Below are 20,427 nucleotides of genomic sequence, written 5' to 3' on the forward strand. Positions count from 1 at the left end.
TTTCAATTACTTGGCAGAAATTGCTTTCCTGTGCTCATGTTTGATTACATATTCATTATGTTAAACAAGACACAATGTATATAAATCTGCATTAAACTAATCTGGTTGGATGCCTTTAGGTTAAGTCAGCTGGGTCCCCGGTATAACAAAAAAGAATTTGTATACAGTTTTAACTTTCTTCATACTAAAAAGTAGCATTACTGCACCATAAAAACACTTTTAAACGACTTATGTAACGAACAAGCCTCTGTTATATTCGATTATCCACTTTATTTTTATTTTTTTAGCAACTTTTGATTACTTTTAGGGGAAATTGAATTGTAAACGATACATCCTATTTTATAAGTGCGTCATGTTTTCGTATGTAAGAATAGTGATCTAAGCCAATTAGTAGGTAAAGCAATGATCTTTAAACTATACGTTTGTCAAATAAACGAGCAAAGTAAAGCAGAATGTACTTTGAGATAAAGTAGAGTAAAAAGGTGAAGTAGCATACAATGGAATAAGTCAAAGTTAACAAACTAGAGTAATATTAAGCACTATATTTGTATTTTTTGTTAGTTTTGGGACTATAACTTTAAATTATTGAACCACCACTATGACTCATGTCAAACCACTGTAAGAGGACTGTGTGAGAAAACTCAACTTGAAAACTGCAGAAAGAGTCCAACATGAAATGTCCAGTTTCACTAGCTCTTATCAGCTGAGCATCAGCGGTGTAATGAGTGTCTGAAGCTCGAGGTACCGTCATCCCAGCTTTGAGTAGACAGTTGAAAACTCATCTAGCACCAGTCTGGCTGGGTTTCAATTGGAAAGCACTGGAGAGTGACTAACATGGAGCCTCTTGGAGAGGGTCAAGAGCCCGGAGCAACCAGTGGCCATTAAATTCACTCCTATGAGATATCGAGTGCTTTGCTTTCTGACCGGGCTCTGTTTGGTGTGCAGCACCACACTACCATCCCCAGCTGCTCACTGCAAGCCCTCCACTGCCAAGTGGCGCCAGCATTATAAAGATGTTATTATGAAACTCCTGTGGAGAGCCTGATCAACATCACCAGTTTCAAAGAGACACTTGAGGAAAATAAATGAAAACTGCACACAAAGGCCTCCAATAAGCATAACCCGAGTCTTAGAGACAACGCTGTTCATATGGTAAGAATACATCCTTCTGCATTAGAGCTTCAGACTTATAATTACGCATTATGATTATCAATGGTATTAAAACTGCTAGAGGGAATTCTGATGTTCTACTTGAATACACACAGTCAATTAGACCATCAGATTTAAGAAGAGCAAGCCTAATTGCAATGTTTTTATTGACGCTCTGCTCGAGTGACTCTGATAAAGAGGTCTTAAGCTGCCTTTTAGATGGAATCATTTTCACATCTGTGATGCTGATGAGAGCCGTAATGATTCAGAGGCTCAAAATCAGTCAACAATTTCCCCTGCCATAATAATCATCTCCTCATCTGATTCAAATGTTAACATTTGTATTCTAAAAACATGTTATTTACTCACTGGTGGCTTTTTAATATAACTTGAACCTGCCATAACCATTTTTAGCATATAGACAAAGTTTGACCTTTCAAGTTCATTTGGCAAACTTTTTAGCAAACACTCAGCAGACACTGAAAAACACATTAACATTCATTTGGAGTCAAGTTTGAGTCCAAATTCAACACTCGCTCCTCTGGGAAATTTGGAAATGTAATGCTCCACTATGCTCATCAGTGAGTTGCTAACTTTGTCTTTCTGCTGTTTGGTGCTGAACAGGAAGTGCACAGAGAGTTATTATAGACAGCAGCTGCATGCTTCAGCTACAGAAACAAGGTGAGAGTGAATCAAACAGGAAAGTTGCTGGCCCAAAAATTAAAACTGTGATTTAAAAGACACATTCTCTTTTAGGCTGTCAGTAAAACCGACACATTTCACGATACACAGTCATTTGATCTATTATAACTATGAAATATTTATTATAACAGCTTAAAGTTGATATTTTGTTTTGGCAAATTTCAACTTGAGCAGCAGGTTCATGACCTTTTTCTGCTCACATGATTAACACGCTGTACTGAATGCGTCTGTGAAAAGTGGGCACGAGTTTAAATAGGTGTGATGAAAGTGTAACTCCATCCAGTAGCACTCTAAACTTGGCTGTACGGAGCATTTGAGGTATGATGGCAGCTTCAGTTGCTTCCAAAGCTGTATCATAACACTGAATGGTTGCTGATTTGAAGGGCATGTCGCAGCAAGCACCTAAATCACAGCCACAGCTGTCCTTTAAAACCAAAACCCATTACAGCGTTTCCTGCCTTCCTTCAGTGGCCAGGATAACAATTCCCTGACAATAAAGCCAATTAGTGGGAAACACAAGTATATACTGCATGAGAGCTGAGCTTTGCAAAGCAGAAGTCAGAGGGGGACCTGAACGCTACGTCTTCATATGTCGAGGCCGCGGCTGCCTGATAAATGTGTCGGGCCAGGAAGATATGTGAATGCAGATGAGTGTTGACAGCCAGTCAATTGTCATTCAGCCCATCTCCCAGCCTCTCGAGACTCATCTGGCCTTTTTTTTTTCTCCTCCTCGCCGGGCTCCTCTTCACTGCCGGCTCACCTCACGCTCCTCTGCCTAATGCATACTAAAACAGTTCACAGTGGAGGCATGAGGCATGAGGCGCCGTGTTAAGCAGTAAAAAGCTCCCACGCTCTCTTTCTGCTGGTGCGGCTGTGACGAGCAGATGGGTCAAAGAGTCACAAACCTCGCAGAGACTCCCGGAGGTAAAGTTTGGTTTTTCAGCTGTTTAGAAAGCACATTGGACGAGAAGTGCTCTGACCCTTAAGCGCATGTGGTTAGTGGTTCAGAACACCTCATTCCATCTGCTTCCTCCTCCTCATGCTTTTCAGAGCGATATGTCACTTAGCTGCTCCACTCAGACTCTTTGAGACTACCTCGCTCATCTGATTTCTTACTTTATGCTTTTGATGACTTCCCCCCCCCCCCCCCCCTCCCCCCAAAAGATGGCTAAAACAGATGTCACTGTCCATATTATTTTCTGATGTTATCATTCAGTTGATGGAGAATCCATTTGTCCTCGTGCTTATTGTTGTGGTTACACATCAGCACTGAGGGACTTGACCTCTGACAAATGTAATTCAAGACATGACTGATTTCTTATTGAAAATATTGGAAGCCAGTGTTGTGTAGGCTCATTTTAGCCAAATTGGGCTGAATAGTGTTTTTTCCTCCCTGTCTTTGTTCTTGGCAGCAGACTAAGTGCTTGCAGCTGTCAGTAGAGTGTATTCTGCTTGCCCAGTATATGTGGCTTGGCTGCACTTTTATCTGGCTGAGTCCCTTCTGTGGTGACAGTATGCCATGACTGATTTCCGTTGACTCACTTTCATTGTAACCGCAATGTGTCCCTCACAGAGAAATCAGACTGCTTTTTTACAAGTAGTTGATCTCATCTAGTTAACGCTGCGGCGAAACCGGGCTTTGCGTGCAGTTGGCTGATTATTTAAGCAGCGCTCCAAGCAGTTTGCTGATGAAATGAGCTGGGAGGATATGCCAAAAATGATTGGACTGACAATAGCACAATGCAGGATGATGTATGACTAAATGGTATTTGGTATGTGGTGTAGAGTGACTCAACTTTCTCAAATCACATGAATCCTCTAGCCTGGGTTTTGCAAGTACTGTACCAAAAATGAAATGAGCGTTAAAAACACCTCTTATTAACACGCTAAATGATATCTGCGAGTCTGTTTGCTACAGTGAGAATGGCGAGAATGGCGAGAATGGCGAGAATGGCGTTTCAAAACCTTTGTCCTGCCAATGCTTTCCTGCAAATTACTCACACTGGAGCCAGCTTATCTGTGAACAATCAAAGGTGGCATTTGATAGCAGTGCATGATTTTCATATCTGCATAAAGCTCAGTCAGGTCTCCACACATACAATCCCACACAACACAAAAGCCTCTTTGAACACTCATATCAGCTGTTTATCTTAAAATAGTCTCTTATCCAGTACCTTGCACATTGCACTTTGTAAAAGGTAGGCAATTACACAATTACACATAGAGCATTAAGAAGTGGTTGTTACTTAATTCATTAGATATGGATATGTTTCAAGGTTCATTCATAAAGCAGCACAGTTAATCCTGTATGGCCAGGTATGAGTATAAAGACTGAGATTACAGCAGGTGCACAAATAAGATTAGAGCGCCGGCTGAAATGCTGTTGACAAGGTGAACAGGATAGTTGTTCCAAAAATCAAAAACACTGGAGGAATATATGTTCATAAAATGTACAGAGCATGCTAGTGTCATCCCAATCAGAACAGGTTATGCTATGCCTGCTCCATTATACAAATATTAATAATAACAATAAAATAAAATACAATAAATAAGATAAAGTAAAAATGTGCACCCTGTACTACAATATGTAACAACAATAAATATGTAAAAATGTGTAATACAGTTTACATGTAAAATAAGTCATGGTGTGTTTATCCGCATTATGATTAACTGCCGCTCAGATTAGCATTCAAACGTTACCTGAGGAAAACATCTGAATGGGTTTTATACTAATACTAATGATCCAGCACATGCCTAATAAACTGGAGTGAGAATTCAAATGAGGCTCAACCTGCCTGAGCTAAAGCAAACACCAGGACAGCTGGCAGAGGAATCATCGTGACTAATGGTCTCAGTGTGAGACAGGAGCGCGGCTGTGGGTGGTTGTTTTACCACACTAAGAAGAACAGACTTTGTTTGTCTTTCTATAGCATACAGCGTGACAGTGTGATTCTGGAAGTGTTAGCTTTGTTTATGTTTGCTTTCCCTGCCACTGTAGTGCGACACCAGGAACTATCGAAATGTGTTGTCAATGTTTCCCTCCTGAGAACGGAGTGACCTTATGAAAAGGGAATGTATTCATGCTTTTAGTCGTCCGTGGACAAGACTGTGTGTACTGTCACTTCGAGGTGTGTCTGTCAACTCATGTATTGACTTTATGTGTATTCCTGTGCTGTGGTAAACATAATACTCTGCAAAATGTCCTCAGGGCAAATGATCTGATTTGCTCTTCCCTTGTCTTTTTACTCCTAATCGCATCTATCTCAGAGCCAGAAAATGGTTGTGCAGCTGTCAAAACCGGGGCACAGCATGGCGTGATGCGAGTGCATGTTTTTGCTATTATCTATTCTATCTGAGCCAGAGCACAATATTAAACCTCCACTGCACTGCATCCCTCTTTCTCACAGACCGCTGCATGATCAATACACACATCAAAGGCTCTGGGCAGATAGCAGGATTCTTTGAAGCATGTTTGTGGAGCTGGATTTGCTGAGCTAACACGGTCCACACAGAACCCCCTTGAATAAGCTTGTTTGGCTAGCATCCTCTCTGTTTGCAGAGGAACTGAGTGGAATCTAATGGAGAACAGACAAGGCCTCTCCCTTGTCTTTTTCCTCCCTTTGAGCAGCTAAATTCATCCATAGTGCCAGTGCTTTTTGCTCAAATGACATACGCTTCGTTGCATGCCAGCTCAAATATTTATCTAATATCAAATTGGCTGTAACCCTTTGGAGGCAGTGAAATGCCAGAAAATATTTCTCATCAAGGACACAAAATAACTTGCATCAGAGTTTGCCGTGCCAACTGCAAAAATGCGGGGAAAATACTGATTGAAATGAGCTGGAGTGCAGAGAGCAGCAGTGTTATGTGGTTACGGTGTGTTGTGACTCAAACAGGCAGAAAGAAAAATCCCACAGTGATTAATCACGACCTGGAAAGCTATTAACTATTTAAAATGTGTTTTTCTTTCTCCTAAATGGGAAAACAGGGCATTTGGGACTTGATGTGCTAAGTAGGTGAAGCAGAACTGGGGTTGGAGGTTTAACCACAATAAATAAAAAAGCACATAACTCCTATAATCCATCAGAGAGTCAGCTACTCTGAAAGTGACGGAGCTGTTGAATCAGCTCTCTGCATGCAAATCCAACACAAGCATGAGCGGCCTTTCTATAAACGACACTATACGTGATGCTTTTGACTTTTAAAATTCATACTGTTGAGTATTTTGGTAAGTAATTGCACTATTTGGTGTATGCAGTGCAAAAGGTTTGACTTCCCAGTCTGATGTGGCTCATTTGAAAGTGAAATATGTGAAAACGCTGCTGACTCTTCCTCTTGCTCCCAACACCAGGGGCACCACTGCATTAGCATCCCTGTCTCCCTCTCAATCTCTCTTTCGCTCTCATTTACATTAGGGATGGTTCATTTAGCTTACATGACCGAGTGAATACATAACCCAGGGCAATTCAAAATACCACAAGGGCCTGGAGGGATAAAATGAAACCACATAAGCAGAAAAGATTGCTGCACTGCCATCTGCAGCAGCTTTTATTCTGCTCTTCCCTTTCATGTGGATGGCAAACGTGGCCAGACGTCGACCGGATGCGGGCTAACAAGGTGCGTCAGTTAAAAATAATCATTTATATTTTAACCCTTATGAAGTCAATCATGTACTATTAATGCAATGCTATGTGCATGTGTAAAATGTAACCCCCTTACACATTTTCCAAACTCATAATCCTCAGACTAAGTAGCTCTTCACTGCATAACAAGAAAAATGCTTATTAAATATTGACTATCAACTGGGTCCTATCTTTGAGCATGTCATGTTGTGTAAGCCATCAAGGGCATAGTAAAGTATTTTTCATATAAGTCAGCTGTGATTATATTGAACTGTCAATATAATACAGTGTTATTATAACCAACTTATATAAGAGGCATTTGCTTAATATTGGGTTGATAAGCTATTCACCCACTGCTGTTAAAACCTGCTGGAACGATTAAAAAGCTATGTATCGTCAGCAGGTAACTTGTCTCTTTCAATGTGAAAGAAATAAGACACTGTTTAAAAATAAAACTAAGCATTAATATTTTGCATATGAGAAGACATATTTAGGGATAGGGATAGTGGTGGTCTAATGGATAGTGAGGTGGGCTGAAGATCGGAAGGTTGTGAGTTCAAATCCCGCCAGGAACATCACCACTAGTGTGCCCTTGAGTAAGGCACTTATAGCCTTCAGTTACTCCAGGGAGAATGTCCCTGTAATTGGTCATTGTAAGTCGCTTTGGATAAAAGCGTCAGCTAAATGAAATGTAATGTAAATATGTTCACATGCATAGTCATTTAATAGTAAAGGTAACTTAAGGGAGCAGAGCTTAGCTAACCGTTACATTCCTATAATCACTCCCTCGGTAAGAGACTCTTAGTAGTTTACTGCTTACTTAGTGAGCAGTGATTCATTCATGCGTAAACTTGTCATGGTGAGTCATCAAGTTTTTCCATTTATAAAAGTCAACGTTTTGAATGGAGGTATTGTTTGCAGAGAGTGGTGTAAACATGGATGCTCATCATTCCATCTTTGGACATTTCTCAGAGCCCCACATAAATCACACACTTGAATAAAATGCCAAGGGTAGATATAATGGACCATATAGTAAATAGGAAGTGATTTCGGACATGGCTTGAGTCTGGGAAATGTGTATGTGAGAGAGATAAAAGAGCGATAAAGTGAGTAGGCCTGCGAGTTGTGAGTAATGGAGTAGGTTTGACTATCTGTGTGTTCTCTGTGTATGTGTGTTTTATGGTTGGCTAAAGCTGTTATCATTATAGCTGCAATGTGTAACCCAAGATAAGAATTTAATACCTGCATCCAGATAAAAACGTGCTTTGGCAGACAACACAAGCTTGTATTTCTGCTGCCAACAAGTTTGACGGCCCTTTGTTTTTATCTGGATTTTCAAAACGACACAATGGCCCCGGTGACAAACCCGTTTTACAACCATGAGGCCTAAATGAGCCTAATGACAGAATAACCAGACGCACATAAACACAGCTTTTCCCACACGGAACAAGAACGCCGTGTGTGTGGTTTCACAAGACGACGTTTCACAAGTGGCTGTTATTGTGTGCCGCTGATAAAAGTGGCGGTGTGAGAAAACATTTGTGTAGAGAGCAGATTGCAAACCCCACCTCTGCACCTTCAGCTCTCTCTCTCTCCAATCATCTGCTGCTGCTGCTCTGCTTTACATTAGCAGCACAGCTCCAGCATGGACAGGTCCACGGCTGTTATCTCAATGATGGTCTAATTCTAGTCAAACAGTTCTGTGTTTGACTCAATAGAGGCAGTGTAGTCAGGAGAGTCAATATTAGCAGAGCACACAGAGAAGGACTGGTGTTAGGAGAGAGACGAGAGTTGTGTGTGTGTGTGTGGGGGTGGGTGTGTGTGTCAGGATACATGGTTAAGTGTGCTCTGTTAGTGAACCTTGACCTCACGGTGCAGTAAAAACAATAAAGATAATAAGAAAAAGGAAGAAAGGAATACACGCCTGCTTGCTTTTGCCTTCCGTGTTTGACAGGAGAGACATTTCTTTTATGGCCCGGTCTTTTTATGTGTGTGTTGTTGTTAGACGTCAGCGTCCCTCACTCTTGCTGGCCGAGGGCGCTCTGTGCGGCGGAGCTTGGACTCGCTGACAGTCCTACATGAACAGCTCAGCACTTCAGATGGTTTCCCTCTTGAAGGAGAGGTTTATTTGTTCAGTTTATTCAAGGTCAAACCACTGCCAGTATCAACAGGCTGATTATTTTATTGTCCCTATCAGATTGCTCAACTACTAGATGAAATCTTCCATTCAATAAATGCCGTGGGTGAATAAACTCAAAGCAAAGTCAGTACTTAAATGTGATTTCCACATAAAACATGTAGTGGCATAAAGTATATTTGTGGCTGAATAAGGCTTTAATTACAGAGGGCAGCTGAATAATGTTTGAGTTCTGACTCATGTGCAATTATAAAGTAAGAGGAAATTACAACCCCATCAGATAGCAGCACTCTCTGTTTGTTCAGGAATCACCCACCAGCACAGTTTAATCTACAGGAGATTCTGGAAAACAAACATATCATTATTGGGTTTTGCCTCTGCTAATCTCAGTAAAAAAAACAAGAATAGAGAAATGATTGATCATCACGCTGGTGTTTGATTATAACCCTTAATAATACTCTGATATAAGGAGGTTCTTATGGCGCTAAAACCCACATTTCTCAATCATACTCAAGTCAATAGTGTCCAACCTGTAGGCTTTGACCCCAAGGGGAGCAAAATAATATGAGTGGGAGCGCGATATGATCAACATGATGAGAAAAAGAAAACATATATATTGCTGCAACATACATTTCTGTTTCGGGCTTTTAATTTTTTTAAGTAAAACAAGAAAATAAAAAGTGAAATAGTACCATGTATTTATCTCAACAAAGACAGATTGATGGTGTTACATAACATATGATATCCACAGCAAAAATTGCCTTACTAAAACGTGTTTTTAAGAGAGGAAAATCTATTTCCTGACTTTTTAACTGTAGACCCCAAGCCAGATAATGAAACCTAATGCCCTGTCATTTCACTTCATAATTCACCGTGGATGTGAGCAGTGATTTACAGGTGTAGAATCGGGATAATAGATCACACAGAAAGCTCCCTTTACTCTTTGTCTTCGTAGCTTTTTACTAAAGTAGCCACATAAACACAGTGTGATGGCTGTCACATATATTACATTACATTGTTACTTATAGAGCTAAGCCTCTGCAGCAGCTGTGATGGCAGGCACTCCGTCATGTTCGACTGAGCCAGTGGCCTTGTTAGCAGTAATATCTAGTGTAAACAAACAGCAGCAGTGTATTTTAAGGTCATCACAAACATCACCCAAAAGCTCAGAGTCAGCACAAAGCAGCACCCGGCTCCCTATCTGAATCTGCTGACATGAGAAAAAGCAACATTAGCTAATGCACTACTTAAAGACCATAATCGCTCTTTCCCCTACTGTTAATGAATGCTAATTAGAAGTCTGGAGCAGTTTCTAGCGTGTGCTGGCTGCTCCTCTAATGTGCCGTATTGTTCCTCTCCTCGCTCCAGCTCAGCACTAATGCTGCTGTGCCAGCTATTAAAGTCAGATAAGCTATCCATCGTTAGCATTGCCAGCCAAAAAGCCACTAATAGCTTAGCCACAAAATTGTTAATTTCCATGGTTTCCTTTCCTTGTTTTGAGTGTTCTATGGCAGTGTATAAAATGGACAGATATTCAGTGTCACCCTGTCAGCCTGGTGTGTTGCACATGATCCATTTCCTTACCCACATTTTACAACCCTGTCACCCCCAAAACGCTCCGTCAGGGAAACAGGCTGCTATATTTGTGGGTGCCTCTGTACAAAGCCCATTCCAGCATGACACTCAGTCATGGACACTGTCATTAAGCCTGCAGGCCGTACATATATAGCTGCCTCCATGATAAATGGGTCTGTGGCTCTTAAAACTAATACAGGAGTGTGTTTTAGTAGGAACCCAATCCTGAAATGTGGGCTGTAATAATGTGATCTAATCCATGAAACAACCTCGCTACAATACGGTTAATCACAACCACACTTTAACGAGGATTAGGAGACATATAAACTGCCATATTAGCCTTATTCCAGATTCCTGTTAATTTTACAACTGTTTTTAAGATCTGGCAGAAATCCATTAGCCAATTTAGGCTACATAGGCCACTGGGGATGTGAAGTGAAAGTTGAATAAAAGTTGACTTTGAGAGGATGAAAAAAAACTAAACACTGTCTGGTGTGTGTTTAATATTTGTAGTTAATACTGTTTTAAAAGACGGACACTAAGCCAAGCAAGGAGGTGATTTTTAAGTTGTAAAAAGAGCACAATTAGGTTTGTGCTCTTTTTTTAACCCTTAAAATACACAGACATCCAGATCCAGCTCCAGAATTTGAGGTAATATAAAAAAATCAATAAATCTCAGTTGTTTTGCTGTACTCAGTACATTACTCTGCTTGTATTTTATATATATATTTTATAATTAGTGTTGGCTGTGACTAAAATGTAACGCATAGTGTATGTTGCATGCCAAATTGTTGCTTAATTTATTACTTTTTCTAACTTATTATAAAAAGCACAGTACATTTTACAACGCAGTCTCACATAGCTTCTCTGGAAATGTCAATCATATCACATGATATCCATCAGCAGGCACAATTTGCTACGTTTTCAAGAAATGATTTATATTTCCATTTTGTTGGGGCTTTAAAGTGTTTTAAGCTTCAACATGATTTGATTGAAGGCTCCAGAAAAGCTGCTCCATGGACCTTAAGGTAAGATTTGGCCAAAGTTCAAACTATTTACACGGCACATTGACACAGCTATTATCCAGCATGAGTCTTCTGATAAACTTGTCGTGACCCACACACGATGCTCCACTATTCCCATCATGTGAAGAGTGTGAACAATCGGGTGTGTCATTGAATAAATCGATGACCTACATTTTGCTCTGGTGGATGAAGAGTGAGACACTTTTCAAAATCAGTGTGACGCTCATTCTAAAAGTGACAACTTGTATTGTTTCTAGGAACTGGTCTGTGAGCTCAGAAACATCCACCTCAATAAAGTCCTAAGTGGAAACAACCATTTGAGGCCCAGGGGCAATTTGTGAGGTACTCATCCAAAGGGATCCAAAAACGTAGATTTAAATGTGGGTGTGTGGAAGTGTGAAATAATAGTAATTGTTAATGAGACCGGTCGTTTTTATGAAGCCGCTCTTCATCTGCTGCTTTACCTCCAGAGAGCTGAGCTAAAATAACTTCCCAGCCACACAGATGTTCAATTTCAACACCTACAGACAGCCATGTCTAGGTCTTACCCAGACAGAGGAGTCTTATTTCATGGATCTGAAACTAGATACATAAAAGTGCACAGACGAACGGTGACTCTGCGAATGTAACGGCTCCCTTATGAAAGCTTTTTGAGCTTTTTTTGTCCGTCGAGTATTCAAGAATAAGCCGATACATGAGTGAGTGTACATTTCAAAACCCTAGATTTTTCATCTTCACAGAGATGAAACGGTCTCGCCTCAGTGTGAAGAAACCCAGGAAGTGATTAGTTTATAGAGCGTGCATGAGTTATGGTCTTGTGGTTGGTGCCGACGTGCCCGGCGCTGTGGCAGAGCGACATGGGAAAAGTGAACTTCTAATGCCGTGCGACTTTATGGCTGTTCATCATGTTATGTATGACATGCACAAAAGTGAGGTTTACCATTTCCCCTGGCAGTCTGCTGTTACACTCACAAAGGCTGATGGATTTAGCAGACCCCAGCGTCGATTATATTGGCTCTGGAGAGCGTGCTTTGAGTCAATTAATAATTAAATACATCTACTTTCTACATCACGCATGAAAGACATTTATGGTATATTTTATGGAACAATACAGAAGCTAATTCCAGTCATAGTTAGTATATCATTTTAGACTATAAAATGTCCAATAAATGTGAAAACTCATTCAACACATTGATCAAAATCTGAATTTCTTAAAGCCTAAATGAGTCTTCAAATGATAATTTTTGCCTTTTATTGGAACTTGATTGAAAATATTTATCGATTATTTAAAGGGCTGCCAAATACGTTGTTCAACCAATGATTTAATCAATTCATCGTTTAACTTGAATTATTAGTCATCCTCTCATAACTTATCAGGGGAGAAATGTAATTGCAGAGCAACATTACAATTATTCAGTTTGAATTGATTGAATTTACATAATGTATGTAGGGTCGGGGTTCATTAATATCTCACGACTGTCTTGCTGATTTTTTCCTAAGAAATAAATGCTTTGCTGCCAGCTTCACATATGTGTAAGGGAGATCAGTTTAGTTTATGTTTTACAATTTACATTTACTTGAATCTTTTCTGAGCGAGACAAATGTAATTGTTTTTTAATGAAAGTATTACAGGTAGAGACAGCTTCTCAACCTGGCAATCATTTTAGAGCATGATGTGTTTTATTATTATCTTGTATTCAGGGTTTTATTCTAAGCCACACTTTCATTGTGATTATAGAAATATAAATGCTTGTTGGTTACTTTAGCTCAGATTTAAATATCGCAACAACTGTTGGATATATTGCAATCTGGTAGGGGGATATTTGTGCCGCTTGTGGATAAATCCTAATTCCTTGACTTTCCCTCTTTACCATATTGACATTTTGGCCTTGAGTGAAACATCTTGACCATTTTTGACTGATAGGAATTTCAGTAGATGAACGCATGTATCTTACAACTTGATCAGGCAGTGATTTTCCCCCTCATCATTTATCTGGTGACAGCACAGACCAGAGAAAAACTGAAGTCAAGAAGCCAAACAAAGACAACGTAAATGGAACTGGTTTTGCGGTGTTCGAGTGTGAAGCGTCGGCCTCAGGCTGTGCGACCTTCACATCCCTCTCTGCTTTCATCTCTTCAGACGTCTGATCGTGTTACAGGTTCGACTGTAACCCCAAACAAGAAGGAAAAAGCGACCAGCAAACTTCTCCGCACCTATATTTGTTACATATGAACAATTAGTCAAACTGATTGACAACGAATGCACTAGTTGAAACTAGACATAAGGCTTGAATACCAGTGTGCCTTAAGGCTCCTGTACTCTTTTGTTTGACAGTTCTGCCATGCTTGCCTAGAGCAAACCTGAGTTGTGTTAATAACCCAAAGCCTTTGCAACATTTTCTGGAAAAATTCCACCTCAACCTCTTCTTGTGCTGTCACTCTGCAGCTGATGGAAGATACATCCATAGAGTAGCTTCATGATGCAACAGCACTTAAATCATAAACCCTGCACTGCGGGGTCAAATACCACAGAATACTTGAAGAAGTGTTGGCTCCTCCTCCTAGAGAAACAGTATCCACTGCATCCTGTAATTGTCAGCGGTTTCACAGTGATGTGCCTACAGGACAGGGTGGTAACAGTGTGTGCAGATTGACAGGTGGTTGGGCGGTTAGCTGTAAATCATACAGCTCTTTCCTCAATCCCAGATCAGTGGAGCTGTTGACTCACACACATATCCCTTTCTCCGCCCTCCACTGCACCCACACAGCCACTAACAAACAACTTAACACGCTGAAGAATGTGGCTCAACACTAAAGCTGAGGGAGAACAGGTCTTAATGAACCGCAAACAGTCGCAGGACTCAGGGGCGCCAGCACCTCATATAACACTGACTATTATTATTATTATAATTATCATTCCTTCCTTTTGCTCTATCATTTCTCAGATAGCCAAGCTGTTGCCAAAACAACAGCTTGTTATCTGAGGAGTGATCAGCATGTGCTAGCAGAGGAAGGTTTGGATTCTCACAACAGCCTTCACCTATGGGTGAAGTGCCACAGGTGTGAGCATTCCTGGGCAGGCTGTGGTGGGATGAAAAGATTGTCCCGTGAATGAGGGTAGGAAACAGCCGCACCTTTGAGGCTCAAGATGCCTGAGATAAAGATTACCTGTGAAGCAAAGGTCAAACAAAAACAATCCCTACTCTTTCTCCTTCATCCCTCATAGCAAGTCACAAATAGCAGACATGCTGTTCTTTGATATGACCTCTGACAAGGATAATCCGAGACCTTGTTACACCTCTTAAATACTTAATTGCCACCTGTCACAGGACAGGAATCTTCCATCTTTTACAAGGCCCATAATAGCCAAGAGCGTCAATCCTCTTAGTGGTGTAACTCATCACCTAAAAGGGTGGATAAGTAATCTTGCAGATGAATGATAAGAGGGAAACCATGTGAGTCAATCAACCACGTAGAGAAGTCGCTTGTGGTCAAATTCTTTGTGTTTTTCTAGGCGTTGCCACACTGCACCGTTTTGCCCCGAGCGCAAAAAGAGTCACGGGAGCAGCAAGCTTGAGCAGCGAGGAATCTGACGAAAGGTGTCTGCTGATGTTCTCTGCTGCCTTGCCTGCCAGGCAGATTGGAGGCGGGGTCTCGTCCCGAGTGTCAGCCGCTCCCCGCCCTGAATCGCTCCTCTGTTCACCCGTAGAGTGACGTGAGGGCGGGCGAGCTCATCGCAGCATTTAAAAAGGTGAGTGATTTATATGGCAGCTGTTCCCCAGTGTGCTGTTGTGAAAGCCGTGGCCCATGTTCAACAGCTGACAAACACATGCTTTTTCTGTCACGGTCGCATTTATGGCCTCACACACAATTCTATTAGTGCAACCTCTACCATACAAGGGCATAAAGTAGTTTTTTTATGATGGCAGTTATCTCAGTCAATCAAGCACTGTGTGTGACTACACACCCTGACATGTCGACACACACATCAGCGTGATAACAATGACATAAGGGAACTAACAGCTGAACTATTCCCACGGACAGAAGTTGTATTATTGTTTACATAAAGCAATCACAGATCTTTTTTTTATATCATGCTCACACTCCCTTAATGAGAGAAGGCCCAGAAGTAGTTTCTACTGTTGTTTGATATTTGAGACCCCTCCATTAACCCCCAGCAGCACACTGGGAGAGTGTAACCCTATTTCACGCTGGCTCTCAAATAGTGCCGAGAATTTGTGAGGCAGTTAGTGGCCGTCATTAATAACGGCCTAGGCTGGGTTGACAGCTGCTGATTGGAATGAAGAGCAGCGCTACGGCAGACAGCTACAAATTTCCCTGACAGCCAGGTCTCCATTACTGGGCGTCAGCTGCCAAAACAGCAGTAATCAGAGGAGAGAGGAAAGAAAACACGCTTTCTCACAACAGACACCTTCCTTTTCCCTCTACTGTTAGAAAACATAAACACACAAACACATACGTACACATGTAACTGGCACCAGATATACTGCTCAAACTGCTACTCAACATCTGTTCATCCCTTTCCAGAAGCCATTATTAAAAAGGAGCACACTGGTGTAATTTGACTTCGTCAGTTAAATACCATTCAGTGCAGTTGAATTTTTGAGCTACACATATATACACACGAAATGGTAACCTTGTCTTAATCTAGATCAGGGGTTCCCAAACTTTTCAGCCCGCGACCCCCAAAATAACAGTGCCAGAGACTGGCGACCCCCCACCAAGTGAATTGTCATCTCGCGACCCCCACTTTGGGAACCCCTGTTCTAGATGATGTGTGTATGCTATTAGTTAGCAACAGCAAATATGGTATGAGGAAAGTGTTGTCCCCCTACTAACAGTTTTTATTAGTTTTTAGTTTTTATGAGGAAAGAAATGTATTCAATGTTTCTGCAAAGTCACAAATGGTGACTGACTGAATCTACAATCTACTATCCAAAAACTTGGAACAACAACCCTTCTAATTCGATTCTTACAATATCTGCTCCTAGCGATTCTACAGCATGATTAACGTTTTCAATATGCTAGTGTTGGGATAGTAATGTGGGGTTGTCACCACTCAAATGGTTTAGAAAGTTCACAAGTTCAGAAAAAATATTTGAACAACTACTGGATTGATTCATGTACGTCCACACATTCAGATTCCTAGGAGGAAGAACACTACTGACTTTGGTGATCTCTATCATTTCATCTAAGTCCACTTTGTTTATGAATAAATACCTCTAAAACCGATGAACTTTATCTGTAACAAATAGAATTTAAGGATTGTCCTGTCACTAAAGCATTGACAACGGCTGAATTCTTACCGCATGAATTGTATTATAAAAAGGTAAATGCCCCAAAGAATTTCTTTATAAAAATGAACTGTCAATTTGAGCGTGTTAGCATGCAGATGCTAGCATTTAGCTGAAAGTAGCACTGTGCCTCAGTACGGCCTCACAGTGCTGCTAGCATGGCTGCAGACTCTTATTGTTTATGGTTACGTTGAGGCACTCAAAGCACTTGGTTAAGGTTAGGAAAAGCTTGTGGTCTGTGGTTAAATATAGAAAATGATCAAAGTTGACATGCACAACTTGAAATGTGAAATTTTACAATTTTCAACCAAAACCACCTTCTTTCACTATCCTTAACCAAAGGGCTTTAGTGGCCTAAACAAACCACAGGACAGGATGGGAACCTCGGTCTCCCATGTCGAGCGACCGCCTCTCTACGACATGTTGTGTGCGGAAAGAACTGAGCACTTCATTTACTGGAAAAAAACACATCTCAATGTCAGTAAACCAGCCAGCAATTATGATCCTTGTAAACATATTTTGCAAAACAAATCTGTAGCCTATTATAATAATTGATCTGACATGGAGTAGGGAATTGACATAAAGTCTTTGCACACCAAATGAAAAGCATGACAGAGGTGTTTTGGCCGAAAGCGATGTTGAAAAGGATATACTTCATTCCTTGGCAGCATAAAAGTAGTAGATATTTAATCTATGTCAGAACTTTAAAAGATGGTCCCACGGTATATTCGAATTCAGTATAATTTTTCACAAGGGTACAAATATTGACGCTGGACAACGGACAACTTCAACTTCCTCACAGTGTTTTCAACATGAATGGCAGTCAGGCTGAGATCTATTAAAGCTTGCATCATTCAACCTTGTGCACACACAATTTGGTAAAGATAGTTAATGTCATGAGGCCCAAATTACACCGATGAGGCCTTTGAACTGCATGATCATGTAACTGGGTGAAGAGGGCAGCATTTCTTCAGTGGGAGGAGTAAAAGTGAGAGTCTGTGGCCTTGAACAGTTTGATCCCTGTAATGACAGAGGGCTTTGGTGAGGGTCAACCTGTCAGCGCTGTGCTTCCACTGATCCCTGCTGCTCCCCGCCACAAACAGACATGGTCATCCGCACGCTGTCACACACACACAGCTTTTAAAAATGTCCCAGGGTGTGTCAAAGCGTCCACCAGGGAAGCTGTACTGATCCCGGTGTTGTGGACAAATTGAGATAAACACCACACTGATACAGCACTGCTCAAATGATGTGTTATGGACAGGGCTATTACCTCATTGTGTGTTCTCGAAAATAAATATTTGGAGCACTTTGAAGAACTCTGTCAACCCAAAAACAGATGTGGCTGCACATTAAAATGAATCACTTCCTGCTGATGCTGTTCTACTCATAAACTACTGTATGCACTTGGAGTACAGGTCAGATAGGTATCAGAGCCACATAGATTACAGCGACACATGAGTAATCTCTGAAGCCTTATTTATTCTAGAGACTCATCTTATACCAACTGAGCAAACAAACAAGCTCACAATGCACATCAATCCCCTGCATGCTCATACAGTACACATGAACATGCATGCATACACACTGCAAAGCTTTCACAGGAGGTGGCAGACGACCAAGAATGGGAGGCTTCATTTTATAGCTGCCTCTTCCTTGTCAGCTTTACTCCTGGCAGCAATAAAACACTCCATAATAAAAGGCACTATCCCAAAGAAGCAGCAGGACTGCAGCTATAGATAATCCACTCAGCTCACGCGGATCGCATAGCGTTTGCATTTCTTACCCCAGAATTCATTTTGTAGGTTTACTTCAGCGTTCTCTGGTTTTAAGCATAATGGAAAGCCGAGAGCTATGGCTTAGCTGCTGGATCAACATCAACAAAGCAATATCGTGACCTTAGCAACACGTGAGAGAGCAAGCTGGTTAATTAGCACCTACTACATTATCTAAACAAGAGGGAATACACAATTAAACCTCTGGATAAAAAACAAAAGGTGTTAAATGTAAACTAATATGTGCATTTTGTCTTTTTTGTAGACAAACGCTATAACAGTTATTCTATAATAAGAGAAAAACTTGCATCGACTTCAGTATATTATTTATTTATGTAGGAAAACTACAAAAGGAATTAAAAATAATATGTCATTCACAGGGCATAACTCTTAACATGGTACACGTGTTTCACTGAACCCCTCTAAATCATTCACTGCAATTTATGTCCGTACGTGTAAATCCGCGGTCAAGGTTACTCGGAAGCATAGCAGAAGTAGGCATGTGCCACTATAGCAAGTACAATTCACACAATATTTATGACACAGGATGTCCCATCTGGAGCTGCTTCCTGTCTGCTGCCCCCCCCCCCTGCCTGGAGCTCCAGTAGCACTTCACTGGGACATCTGCTCTTCTCCTCTGGGTGTAACGCAATACAGTCACACACACAGAGAGACAAAACAGTTTGTCCCCAGACATGTTAATATGATATTCAAGGCGGCCTATATTATTATTTTTTATATCTGATCATTTAATCTAGTGCTGGAATATGATAAATAACTGTTACATTTTTTGATAAACATAAAAATAATAGAAAACAATTTTGATAACCGATTAATTGGTTGAATATTAATAAACCTTCTTAGGCTTTTTCAATTACAAATCTGAAGTCTTCTTCTTCCTCCTTCTTCTTGCATTTTTTGTCACATTATCACCCCCTGTAGGTCATTGGAAATCACGTCATTCATTTATGTGTATACCTTTACTGCTACAAACATTTTCAAAATTAATATATTCATCACAGGAAATCGGCAAATAGTCCTATAGTCCTATAGTCCTAGCTGGGATCAGAAAATGGTTAACATTCTTGACCAAGATTTATCAACCATTATAAATGTTCCATCTTAGTTTTCCCTAATCGCCTAATGACTATAAGTAGACTAATCCTTACAGTAATGTTTAGTATACTGTACATTTAACCAGTGTTTCACACACACCACAGAATTGGCAGGTGTCGTGCAGGATCACTGCAGTGAAACATCAGGAGAAAAAGGATTATTTGTACTACTGTGAGGGTTTGTGCAGATAACACCGTCAGTAAGAATAACTGAACATTTGTCACCTTATGATAGCCATCTTTTTATATCCTAAATGGTGGGATTCGGAGTGATCATTATCAGATGGTAAAGGTAGGTGTGGCCTGGGGGAGCCGACTCTAACAAGGCAGCAGCCCCGATTTAACACAGCGTGAAACTGCTGTTAGTCATAGATCGCCATGACAGCACCTCTCATTATCACTACCTGGATATGCATGGCACGGTTGTCAGAGCGACGCAGGCACAGGGGACGGCCACACATGATCGGCCCAAATCAGCCGAGAAATGGGATGTCTGAACACTCTCACCAAATCTGATACAAGGACAGAAATTCAGCTCTGGCTGCTCCACTTTATGGATGTTACAAATGGAAAAGCAGATGCCTTATTAAGGTGCAAATTGAGAGGCAGAACCGTTCAATTTGAGTTTATTTCCCTGTTTCTCTTTGAAACACGTAGGAGTTAGTTGAGATAATTCAACATGAAAACACTAAACACAGGGGGCATGAGATGGACAATGTCCTTAGTTTTGGCACCTTGGAGCCACTCAAATCAGAACATCCTCTAATCTCAGAGTCCTTCTGTCAAGTGTTGCTGGGTCTGCCAGTTCCTCACTCCCCCTCTGCTCCAGGACTGCAGGTGCACAGCTTGTCCTCCCACTACAGGTGGGCCCGAGAGAGAGAGCTCACATCTCACCCTTCTCTTGGCTCATTAAAACCTTCAGCTGTTCCTCTGCCTCCTCCTCCTCCTCCTCCCCCTCCTCCCTCCTCCAGCCTCATACGGCTGCTCACACCACGTTGATCACACCAATCAA

Source organism: Trematomus bernacchii, unplaced genomic scaffold (genome assembly GCF_902827165.1).
Source record: "Trematomus bernacchii unplaced genomic scaffold, fTreBer1.1, whole genome shotgun sequence".
Classification (NCBI taxonomy): Eukaryota; Metazoa; Chordata; class Actinopteri; order Perciformes; family Nototheniidae; genus Trematomus; species Trematomus bernacchii.